Consider the following 13,289-nt stretch of genomic DNA (forward strand, 5'->3'; position numbering starts at 1 on the left):
CTCTTCACAGAAGTCGATGGTAAAGCAGATGCTCAATGTTTAACACAGGCTGGTGCCTTGCCCTCGCCCATTGAACGCTACCACTCACGACTGATGTCACCCCCACCCAGCTCCACACTCCCAAGTAGTTACCACCTACATATCCGGATGTCTCCGCAAGATCCTGCAAATCCCCTGGGAGGACAGACGCACCAACATCAGTGTCCTCGCCCAGGCCAACATCCCCAGTATTGAAGCACTGACCACACTCGATCAGCTCCGCTGGGCAGGCCACTTAGTTCGCATGCCAGACACGAGACTCCCGAAGCAACTGCTCTATTCGGAGCTCCTTCGTGGCAAACGAGCCAAAGGTGGGCAGCGGAAATGTTACAAGGACACCCTCAAAGCCTCCCTGATAAAGTGCTTCATCCCCACTGACACCTGGGAGTCCCTGGCCGACGACTGCCCTAGATGGAGAAAGTGCATCCGGGAGGGCGCTGAGCTCTTCGAATCTCAATGCTGCGAGCATGAAGAGATCAGGCACAGACAGCGGCAGGGGCGTGTGGTGAACCAGCGCCACCCACCCCTCCCCCCCGATGAATATCTGTCCCACTTGTGACAGGGTCTGTGGCTCTCGTGTTGGACTGTTCAGCCATCAAAGAACTCACGTTAGGAGTGGAAGCAAGTCTTCCTCGATTCCGAGGGACTGCCTATGATGATGATGATGTAAGACAGAAAACCTTGACTATGGTGTCACTCACTGCATTTAAGGTAAAATAGAATAATCTTCGCTGAGAAATTATCTAGTAACTGAAGTAAGGCTCAATCGCTCTGGATGGTTGTTGAGCTCTCGGGTGGTTGGGCCTAATGACTGGCCCGGCACCTGTTTATGTTGCTGACTGACTGACTGCCGTAATATCTCTCTGTCTCGCTTCTCCTGTCGCTAGAACATGCTCTCTGACACCTAGCTCACAGTCTGAGCTCATCTTATCACAAGGCTGCCGTCCCCTCCCCTTCCCTCATCTTGCGATCTTCGGGGAATATTGGAAGACCTTTAACGTCAATTTTTATTGACAATTTTTAAATTTATTTTTAGTAGTAAAAAACAGGACATGTGAGAATTTAGAGTCCAAAACACTCGGATAAATTCGTCAAAAATCTATTTATTTTGACTATCACTAAACCTCAAGACATTGTGTTTACACCACAGAGACAGGCCACACGGCCCCACCGCTCTGTGCCAGTGTTTATTCTCCACACCAGCCCCCTCCCATCCCTCTCCATCACCATATCCCTCTATTCCTTTCTCCCGCATGTGTTTATCCAGCTTCCCCTTAAATGCATCGATAATATTCGCCTCAACCCCTCCCTGTGGCAGCGAGTTCCAAATTCTCCCCACAGTTGATCTCACTGGAAGTGTGCAATTATTCACACACACTCACCACTTTGCTAAGCCCCAGTGACACGTCCAGAAATATGTTTCCAAGATTGCAAGATACTGTCAAGGTATTGACGCAGTAAAAATCAATCGACAGTATTTGTGAAAGAACTACACAATGCTGACTGCTTCGAGCTACTTTTATCCTATGGTGAAGCAGGAATACTTTAACATCTGACTGAAATGTGCAATCGTCAGTGTGAAACTTTAATTTTGCAGTGTGGGTCCTGAACAGTATATGACGACCATTGCATGCAGCATAGCCATGGCTTTAATGACATTGCTAAACTCCTCTACACACTTTGGACTCTCGGGGGATCGAGGGACATGGGGACAGTGCAGGAAAGTGGAGTTGAGGTGGAAGACCAGCCATGATCTGATTGAATGGCGGAGCAGGCTCGAGGAGCCAAATGGCCGACTCCTGCTCCTATTCCTTAAGTCCTACATCTCCGGACCGGAGTTTTGTCAAAGAAGCAATTCCTTAACCCGCTCCCGCCCTCAAATTAGGGAGGGAATCGCTCTCTTGAGGATTCATCACTGCAGAAAAAGAATATTTGCGGTTGGAAATCAGATTGTGAAAAGCCCCTGGGAATATTCCACCCACTCGCCTGTGCTTCGTGAAATGAATGTTTGAAACAATACCTGATTTTCAAATTGCAATTGAACCAGGCTGAACACGCTCAGCTTGAGCTATTGTCTGGCCCTCCCTGTGACTGACATGGCCGTTCAGCCAGTCCGCTCAACCAACAGGAGGTGACGGTCGTGTGTCACTGTACAGAATCGACTCTCGAGAGGTTCCACCTCGCATTGAAGTTACTGGAAGAGAACACCTCCCTTATATTCTAAAGTGAACCTCACCCCACGCTTTTTGCTGCCGTATCTCACTCGACATCACAATCACCTACTCACTGACAGTACAGGAGGCCATTCGGCCCATCGTGTCTGTGCCAGCTATTTGAAAGAGCGATCCCATTAGTCCCACCCCACCCCCCCTCTTTCCCCACAGCCCTGCATTTGTTTTATTCTTTTTTTAACTATTTATCCAATTCGCATTTGAAAGTTACTATTGAATCTGCTGCCACCCTTTCAGGCAGTGTGTTCCAAATCACAACAACTCGCTGCGTAAAAATAATTCTCATCCCTCCTCTGCTTCTTTTGCCAATCACCGTAAGTCTGTGTCCTCTGGGTAGTGACCCTCCTGCCCCTGGAAACAGGTTCTCCTTATTGACTCTATCAAACCACTCATGATTTTGAATGCCTCTATCAATCTACCCTTAAATTTCTCTGCTCTACCTTCCCTCATTACAACAGTGACTACACTCCAGTAGTACTTCATTGGCTGCAAAATGCTTTGGGACGTCCAGTAGTCGTGAAAGGCGCTATAGAAATCCAAGTCTTTCTTTCTAAGGAGAACAATCCCAGCTTCTCCAATCCCTCCACTCAATCTTTCTCTTACTCACTGCTGACTTTCCCCAATGTTGCAATAGACCTTTTGCCTAGAATGCAGCTTTGGGATTGGGAAGGCCAGTTTCTCATGGGATGTTCTTGCTAACTTGAATTATTCCACATTGTGACCAGTTGCCAAGTGGAGGCAGTCAACTCCACCGCGGGAAGGCAGTTAATAGGATCAATTGTTCCATTTGCTTCTTCACTTTTCGTTTCTGTACTGCAGCTCAGATAATCCCTTGCTTCCAAATGCCATCCCCTTAACCTTTGTTCACTGCAGAGTTAAGACGAGAGGAGGCAGGACACTGAGCCTCAGCCCAAGCAACATCCCACAGTCGGTCGGGCTGTGAATAGAGGTCGAGAGACACAGGGCACTGCTAGATGGCGAGGTCACTGGTGAGGGGTGGGGGGAGGGAGGGGCGGGGGCATGGACCCCAGATTTGTCCCCGAACTGCACTACTGGGTAAGGTCACTGATCCCATGCTCCCAGCGGGATGACCTCGCTCACCAGTGTCAGGGTCGGAGAATTGGTGCTACAGTGGTGTAGCTCTCCCTCCCACATTATCAGTCCTCTGCGGTGTGGGAGGCCCCTGAACCACTGATGCTGCTTGAAGCTCCCGCGGGGGACTTTTTTTGTTGATAACTGCGCTCAATGCACGTCAAAGCATGTGGGCGCAATGGTAACATAATCCGGCGGGGTGGGAGTCCGACAGGATGGGGAAGAACGGTGCATTTTCACCAGATTGATTCCTGGGATGAGAGGGCCATTTTTAAGGTGAGCGATTAAGGTGAGAGAATGGGCCGATACTCTCCAGAGTTTAGAAGAATGAGAGGTGATCTCATTGAAACATACAAGATTCTGAAGGAGGATTGACAGGGTAGATGCTGAGAAATTGTTTCCCCTGGTTGGAGAGTCTAGAACCAGGGGTCACAGTCTCAGGATAAGGGGAAGGTCATTTAAGGCAGAGACGAGGAAGAATGTCTTCACTCAGAAGGTTGTGAAGCCTCCCTGATAAAGTGTAACATCCCCACTGACACCTGGGAGTCCCTGGCCCAAGACCGCCCTAAGTGGAGGAAGTGCATCCGGGAGGGCGCTGAGCACTTCGAGTCTCAACACCGAGAGCATGCAGAAATCAAGCGCAGGCAGCGGAAGGAGCGTGCGGCAAACCTGTCCCACCCACCCTTTCCTTCAACCACTGTCTGTCCCAGCTGTGACAGGGTATGTGGCTCTAGTAGTAGACTGTTCAGCCACTAAAGAACTCACTTCAGGAGTGGAAGCAAGTCTTCCTCGATTCCGAGGGGCTGCCTATGATGATGATGATGTGAATCGTTGGAATTCTCCACCCCAGTGGGCTGTGGACGCTGAGTCTCTGAATACATTCAAGGCTGCAATCAATAGATTTTTGGACTCTAGGGGAATAAAGGGACATGGAGATCGGGTGGGAAAGTGGATTTGAGGTCAATGATCAGCCATGATCTTATTGAATGGCGGAGCAGGCTCGAGGGGCTGAATGGCCTATCCCTGCTCCTAATTCTTATATTCTTATTTACACCCCATCCAGCATTGACGCCAATTGGGGGTGAGATTGGGCGGGGTGGTTAAACCAGCGTTGCACCCGATCCCGTCAGTTCCCAGCCGGGCCGGTTCGGGTACAATTTTCCCCCTGCTTGCCAGAAATCTCTCCCTCCACATCGCGCTCCTTCCTGATAAAAATAAACACTGATACGGGATGTGATTCTTCGGCATAACCTGGAGGCATGTCAAGGAGCTGCCCATTGGCACACCAGAGAATTTGCAGATACTTTTCGGACAATCAAGCCTCGGGTTACAAGGGACCTCGACCGTACCGACAGGAAGTATTTGCTGAGCAGTGATGTCTTTAGGTGAATGTCTCTCTCTCGTCCATCCCACTCCACTTTGAAATGTTTTTTTATATATATTTGTTTCTGGGATACGGCAAGGCCAGTGGTGGAGCTAGGTTTGACCAACTTGGTGCGGAGGAGGAGTGGGGGAGGGGGTGGCGTGGTGCAACTCGAGATCTGACCCACTTGGTAGGAAGAGGGCCGAGCTGGGAACTGGGGAGATGCCCATGTGCCAAGACCAAAGGCTGAGACAGGGACCATACAGGTTTGCAGGACGAAGGGTGGCGGAGGCTCCTGGGCAATGGAGGCATCAAAGGGTGAGACATCTTGCAAACCATTTAATATGAATTGCTACAGAGCACAATGGAGGTGGGCCCGTCCAAGTGTAAGATTAGGATTACAGGTCACACACAGTTACCCAAAGGGTCTTAGGCATTATAAAGCATTTTATTAAGGGAGCGGTAGTTCAAATATAGTCAAACATAACACACAATCAGGATAGACATAATAGACATACGACCATGGCAAGTAGCTGGTGGCACGAACAGTTCTTCTCTGCACCGTCAGCCCTGAAAAGCTCTTTAGATATCTCTTTTATTCTGCTTTTGTGGTGGTCCTGGGGCAATATAATGGACAGGACCATTTAACCTATAAGGGCTCTTTCCAAACCAGGGTGTGCAATGGTTCGTTTTTGTCTCAACTCTTAGGTGAAACTCTCTGCTTCACATGTTTTTCCTTTTTATATTTTCTAAAGGCCCATCCATCTGATTTCCTCCTATCTCTCTCGTGCTTATCCTCCTAAGGTTGGAGTCAGACATGCCATTCTTGGCCTTTGGATGTTTGGAGCTGCCCGTTATTAGTTATTTATGTTCACGCTGTTCAAGTTGCTTTAGCTGTTGTACCGTGGAATGAATCCAACCATTCTAACACCAGTCTGAAGCGGCTTTTTTGTCTGAAGTTATTTATTCCTATTCACGGTTTCTTACAAAAGCCACCTTGGCTGACCTCAAAATGATTGGCGGAGGTCATGATCCCCCCCCCCCCCCGAGACCGACCCCGACCCCACCACGGGACAGGACAGGACTTAATGCCTCCAAGGCAACTAGAGATGGGCAATAAGAGTCAAGCATACAGTTGGGGTTGGAATCACTTGCAGGCCAGACCAGTTAGTGGATCTCGGGTAAAATAACGAACAGGACCATTGAGTGAACCAATTGGGCTCTTGTGATGATCTGGCAGTTTTTTAATGGTAACGTACAGGTAGCACCAATTATTGAATCCAATTTCGTAACTGCCATGGTGGGATTATGAACTCACAACCGCTGGTTTCTTGTCCAGTACCATAACCCCTAGTCTACAGTACCCAATGGCTCTTCCTAGTACTCTGCACGGTACTCAAACCTCTCTGAACCTTGGGTGCTGATATCTGTAGACACAGATGAGTCCTTGTAGGTGGGTGTATTAATGCCTTGCTATTAATTCAGGTTACAGACTGACAGAAGGCAATCTCTCTGTACAGCAGAAATACAAGTCCCAATCATTAAAGTCTAAGGCAAAAATCTGACCGTTGCAGCCACAGAAAAGAACTTTTTTGAAGCCGGAAGCCCATCATACTAAAGGATTCCCTCTTTAATAACTCAACGTAGACACTTGTAAGAATACATGTCTGTATGAATGCAGATGAACATACTAAATTATATGGAGTTGAGGTACAGATCAGCCATGATCTAATTGAATGGCGGAGCAGGTTCGAGGGGCTGAATGGCCACCTCCTGCTCCTATATCAGAAGCTGCATTCTGTTTCTCAGTGAGGTTTTCTACAGCCGTGGAACCAGATTTGGGGAAGTAATTGCCTGAACGGAAAGGACGCACAGGAATTGGATGACGCATGGAAATCGATGCTGAGATGCAGGAGATGCATGAACAACAGTGAGAGGGACGGTGACGAAGGGAGTGCATGAGTAGCTGGATGATGCATGGCGGGACGCATGGGAAATGGAGTAGTGCATGGGAAATGACACGATGCATGGTAAACGTTGGCGGGACGCATGGGAAATGAGGTAGTGCATGGGAACTAACAAGATGCATGGTAAACGATGGCGGGACGCATGATAAATGACACGACGCCTGGTAAACGATGGCGGGACGCATGATAAATGACACAACGCCTGGTAAACGATGGCGGGACGCATGATAAATGACACGACGCCTGGTAAACGATGGCGGGATGCATGGTAAACGATGGCGGGACGCATGGGAAACGATGGCGGGACGCATGGGAAATGGGGTAGTGCATGGGAACTAACAAGGTGCATGGTAAACAATGGCAGGACACATGGCCAGGGCTGTTTTGCAGAGCACCGCAACACGAGCCCCAAGTTCAGCAAGATCAACGTGGCCATAATTCAGGCCCTGAAGCCAGTACTCGGCCTACAGACAGAACTGTAAAACACGGTTTCACGGAACCATTGCAGCCACCTGCTCTATCAGCGTCGGTCGGCTAAACAAACAGTTGGACTCGAAACAGCTGCTTTGTTTGGATGGAGTTGATCACCTTCAGTCACTGGATGGAAGTGATGTGCCCAGGGGCTTTGCATGACCTATCAGCTTGCCCCTGCGTTGATTGATTTAGCATACACAGCATTGGCAAATAATCCTACTATCTTTCAGTGAGAGGATTGATTTCGGGGTGCTTGTACTCGGACCCACCCTCTGATGGCGACACGGGCACGAGGGTTGACCTCAGCCCATTGACCTTTGACCTCTGCCCATCCTGTGTCCACTCAAGCCATCAGACCACCAGCGACTCGGTCAGAAGGAGAACTGTTGGCTTTCCACGATGCTAGTCTATGCAGCCGGAGAAGCTCACTGAGAACAGATCGCTTGGATGCTGGGCGACATGGCCCTTAATCGCAATGTTGCCTACGTGCTCACACTTAATGTTAAGGAAAATAAAACATGGGCAAATTGAAATTGGGGTCTTAATAGAGACCTGATAGAATTATTTGAACATTGTGAAGGGGTTGGATATAGTAGACATAGAGACACTGTTTCCACTTGTGGGGGAGACCAGAACTAGGGGCCATCAATATCAGACAATCACTAATAAATCCAATGGGGAATTCAGGAGAAACTTCTTTACCCAGAGAGGGGTGAGAATGTGGAACTCGCTGCCACAGGGAGGGGTTGAGGTGAATAGTATCGATGCATTTAAGGGGAAGCTGGATAAACACATGAGGGAGAAAGGAATAGAGGGATATGGTGATGGGGTGAGATGGAGAGGGGTGGGAGGGGGCTGGTGTGGAGCATAAACCCCGGCACGGACCCGTTGGGCCGAATGGCCTGTTTCTGTGTGTACATTTTATGTAATTTTATATAATATTCAATATTCAACTGGACAGATTAAATCTGGAGGCGTTAAAAGAAAATCTCAAAGCAGAGACAAGAAAGTAAGGTTAATCGGAGCTATGGCCCCGATGCCTCCCCTGTACATAGCTATTGTGCCAATATTCTATTAAATGCGTTTTGCTCATATTGAATCGAGACACTTGGAGGGTATTATTCGTGACCCCCTCAGAGCTAGGAGCAACTCCCGCTGAAACATCATCCAGTGTAATACTCCTTTTATAGCACAGTGTTTTCCAACGTGGATTGTTCGATTGCACCACAGGCCGATAAATACCATGGGGAATCAGTGATCACCAGAGCCTCTAACATCAGTGATCACCTCCTTCCCAACCAAGTGAAGGAATACTGAGCTATCACAACCTAGAGTTATTGATGCACTTCTATCCGTGATGAGGGAGGGGTGCCAGCATCTCACGCACAGACATTAGACGGCAAGCGACCATTCATTACGCCAATGACTATTCTTTGCCCCAGCGCTTGCAGTGGACTTGCAGAGACTGGATCATGCAATGGAAATTGTAGAGGTGAGGTGGGGCAGATTGTGGGATCTACGCAGCAACTGGGGGCAGTAGCCCCTGCGAGAGCCACTGTATGGAGCTACATTTAACTCCAATTCAGCTCCATCAGAGCAGGACTGAGATGAGGAGAAATTTCTTCACTCAGAGGGTGGTGAATCTTTGGAATTCTCTGCCCCAGAGGGCTGTTGAGGCTCAGTCATTGAGTATATACAAGGCTAAGATCGATAGATTTTTGGATATTACGGGAATCGAGGGAAATGGGGATTGGGCGGGAAAGTGGAGTTGAGGTCGAAGATCAGCCGTGATCTGATTGGATAGAGGAGCAGGTTCGAGGGGCCGAATGGCCGACTCCTGCTCCTAATTCTTATGTTCTTAAAAAAAACTCTTCACATTTGAACAACTGATTCCAATAGGTAACTTTGGTCCATCCTTTGAGCTAAAGAAGCACAGGAGCCAGGTTTAGCTTCCTCCATAAATTCATCTCTCCCAACAGTAAAACACATTCAAGGTCTTTTTTAGGAAGGTTTTATTAGAGCAGAAAAGTTGTAGAATTCCATGAAGATAAATTAAATTACTGCTTCCTCTTCTCCTTGCTCAGTTTTGACAAGTTCTACTCTGTGATTTGTTGTCATGTCGGTCACCTCGGCCCAATCCCTCTGTTGATTGACTCGGAACATATCAAACACTGAGAGGTCATGATGTCAAAGTCAATGGTTAGCCCTTGACATATGATGTTAGAACTCTGCTTGGGTAGATCTGATCAATCCTGTAGCTGTGTGTCAGTGACCCAGTCAATCGCAGTCCCACAACAGCACTCGACAATCGAGCCTGAGACACGGTGATGGACGGTAATTGCACAGTTTGATGTCAATGTTTAAACTGCTGAAGAAAGTTTTCTTTCCGGATAACTGCTCTGGTGTGAAGTTTTTATTTAGTTCAGGAGTCTGTTGCCTAAAGGCCTTTTACACTTATTTGTAAAACTGGAAAACGATGTGTTTACCGATCTGAATATTTTACAAAATAAATTGAATGATTAAACTGTGTGGCTGCATACAAATTATTATTCTCGCTTTCCTTTGGTATTGCACGATACTCCTTGAGGAGTTGTTAAAACTTCATTCTAGGCTGACACTCCGCTGTGGTACTGAGGGAGTGCAGCACTGTCGGAGGGACAGTACTGAGGGAGTGCTGCGCTGTCGGAGGGGCAGTTCTGATGGAGTGCAGCACTGTCAGAGGGGCAGTACTGAGGGAACTCGGTCCTATCGAAGAAAGTGACTTCTTCGGGATTGACATGAAGAAACGTTGAGCAGGTTGGGCCTATACTCATTGGAGTTTAGAAGAATGAGAGGTGATCTTATTGAAACATATAAAATTCTGAGGGGGCTTGACAGGGTAGATGCAGAGAGGATGTTTCCCCTCGTGAGGGAATCCAGAACTAGGGGGCATAGTTTCAGAATAAGGGATCACCCATTTAGAATGGAGATGACGAGGAATTTCTTCTCTTAGAGGGTCGTAAATCTATGGATTTCTCTACCCCAGAGGGCTGTGGTGGCTGGGTCATGGAATATATTTAAGGTGGAGATAGACAGATTTTTGATGATAAGGGAGCCAAGGGTTATGGGGGGTGGGCAGGGAAGTGGAGTTGAGGCCACGATCAGATCAGCCATGATCTTATTGAATAGCAGAGCAGGCTGAGGGGCCAAATGGCCGACTCCTGCTCCTATTTCTGTTGTTCTTACGTTATGTTGGAGGGGCAGTACTGAGGGAGCGCCACACTGTTGGAGGGGCAGTACTGAGGGAGCGACGCACTGTCGGAGAGGCAGTACTGAGGGAGTGCTGCACTGTCGGAGGGGCAGTACTGAGGGAGCGCCGCACTGTTGGAGGGGCAGTACTGAGGGAGCGCCGCACTATCGGAGGGGCAGTACTGAGGGAGCGCTGCACTGTCGGAGGGTCAGTACTGAGGGAGCGACGCACTGTCGGAGGGTCAATTGTGTTCAGTGTCTTGGGGGTGCAGTGCTTGGGCCTTAGTTATCTGTCCATCATCATCATAGGCAGTCCCTCGAAATCGAGGAGGACTTGCTTCCACTTCAAAAGTGAGTTCTCAGGTGACTGAACAGTCCAATATGGGAATTACAGTCTGTCACAGGTGGGAGGAAAGGGTGGGTGGGGAGTCTGGTTTGCAGGAGCTCCGAGTGGAATGCTTGCTTCGCAGGGTGCCAGTATCCTGTGGTGATGGATGTGTGGAACTTGTCTCTGACTGTGGTGTGTGTCCTGTGAGGATTGCGTATTGGGTCATGTTCCCTCTCCATAAGATTTTATCTGCTCACAGCTCCGAACTTGTTGCATTCACCTGAAGTGGAATGTTTGCACTGTGGGACAGCAGGAGCTGCAATGCTGTGTGTGTTTGGGCTTGGGACTGAAACTCTGCTGCTGACTGGCACGGTGCGAGTATTCACCATGACCTGAGTTTCTGACCACTCATAGAGTGATTCTCGATGAGGTCCATGACATCAGGAAGCAGCTTCTCAATTAAATGAGAATACGTTGTGCAAAATGTTACAATAACTGGAGAATATGAGTGATGCGTGATTGGTTACGTCCAATTAATATATGATACACAGAAGAGGAGCAGCTCTGGTGGAGGAAACAATGAAGGTGGCAGGACCAGTTGAGAAGGCTGTTAAACAAAAGCCTCTGGGATCCTGGGCTTTATAAACAGAGGCATTGAGTATAAAATCAAATAATTGATGCTGAACCTTTTGCATCATAGAAACATAGAAACATAGAAAATAGGTGCAGGAGTAGGCCATTCTGCCCTTCGAGCCTGCACCACCATTCAATATGATCATGGCTGATCATGCAACTTCAGTACCCCATTCCTGCTTTCTCTCCATACCCCTTGATCCCTTTAGCCGTAAGGGCCACATCTAACTCCCTTTTGACTATATCTAACAAACTGGCCTCAACAATTTTCCATGGTAGAGAATTCCACAGGTTCACCACTCTCTGGGTGAAGAAGTTTCTCCTCATCTCGGTCCTAAATGGCCTTCCCCTTATCCTTAGACTGTGACCCCTGGTTCTGGACTTCCCCATAGGCAGCCATCATCATCGGCAGTCCCTCGAAACGAGGATGACTTGCTTCCACGCCAAAAGAAAAGGATGAGTTCACAGGTGTTTCGAAAGAAGATCCTGAACTACATCCTGAAGAGTGGAAGATGCCTGTGTGTGGATTTTTTAAACGTTTATGGCTGTTGCACACCAGCCACCACACGGGCGTGACAGAGCTAGGTCTTGGTCCAGTGGCAAGGATTACCCAAGATAACTGGAGACCTGCTCTGCTGCACGGATCTAGTGTGCACATATCACAGTGTGGGCTGGCCCGTGGTGCCCCATGGCCCCTGGCCCTTTATAAATCACTGGCTAGGCCCCAGCTGGAGTGTTGTGTACAATTCTGGGCACCACACTATAGGGAGGAATTGGAGAATGTGCAGAGGAGATTCACCAGAATGGTTCCAGGGATGAGGGACTTCAGTGATGTGGAGAGACTGGAGAAGCTGGGGTTGTTCTCCTTAGAGCAGAGAAGGTTACGGGAAGATAGGGGGGTCAAAAATTATGAGGGGTTTTTATAAAGTAAAGAGGAGGAAGCATTTTCCAGTTGGTAACCAGAGGGCACAGATTGATGGTGATCGTCTCCCCCCCACCCCACTTCTTTTGCCAGAGCCCAGACAGAGCCCAGACAGACCACAGACAGAGCCCAGACAGATCACAGACAGAGCACAGACAGACCACAGACAGAGCACAGACAGAGCACAGACAAACCACAGACAGAGCACAGACAAGCCACAGACAGAGCACAGGCAGACCACATGCAGATCACAGACAGAGCACAGACAGAGCACAGACAGACCACAGCCAGACCCCAGACAGAGCACAGACAGAGCACAGACAGAGCACATGCAGACCACAGACAGAGCACAGACAGAGCACAGACAGGCCCCAGACAGACCCCAGACAGAGCATAGACAGACCACAGACAGAGCACAGACAGAGCACAGACAGACCACAGACAAACCACAGACAGACCACAGACAGAGCACAGACAGACCACAGACAGACCACAGAGCACAGACAGAGCACAGACAGACCACAGACAGAGCACAGACAGACCACAGACAGAGCACAGACAGACCACAGACAGAGCACAGACAGACCAGGGGCAGACGATGGAATGTCTAGACGAACACCACGCAGGATGTCGATGGATTAACCTCTCAGTCTCCGAGACAGAAGAATTGGCCATTCTGAGTTTCGAGTTGCACCATGGACATAAAGGTTGTCCGAATCTCCATCTGTGGAAGTTGTTGTATTTTAATGTTAATAAAGCCATTCATTTGAAAAGTCATAAACCTTGTCTGATTCTTTCTTCTGATACCCTAAAGAGTAAAGAGAATTAATACAAAAACCCTTGGCTGTGAAACCTCTCTACTGTTGAATAGCCTACCAGCTCACTGTTTAAGGGGCACACGGCTCGTGCTCGACAGTGTCTGAGACCTGTACCACAGGAGGGAGTGCAGAGATCTACTGTGAGGAGAAAAAATGAGGAAATGTATTGTAACCGAGGATGAGGTTTTAATGGT

Source organism: Pristiophorus japonicus, unplaced genomic scaffold (assembly GCF_044704955.1).
Source record: "Pristiophorus japonicus isolate sPriJap1 unplaced genomic scaffold, sPriJap1.hap1 HAP1_SCAFFOLD_322, whole genome shotgun sequence".
NCBI lineage: Eukaryota > Metazoa > Chordata > Chondrichthyes > Pristiophoridae > Pristiophorus > Pristiophorus japonicus.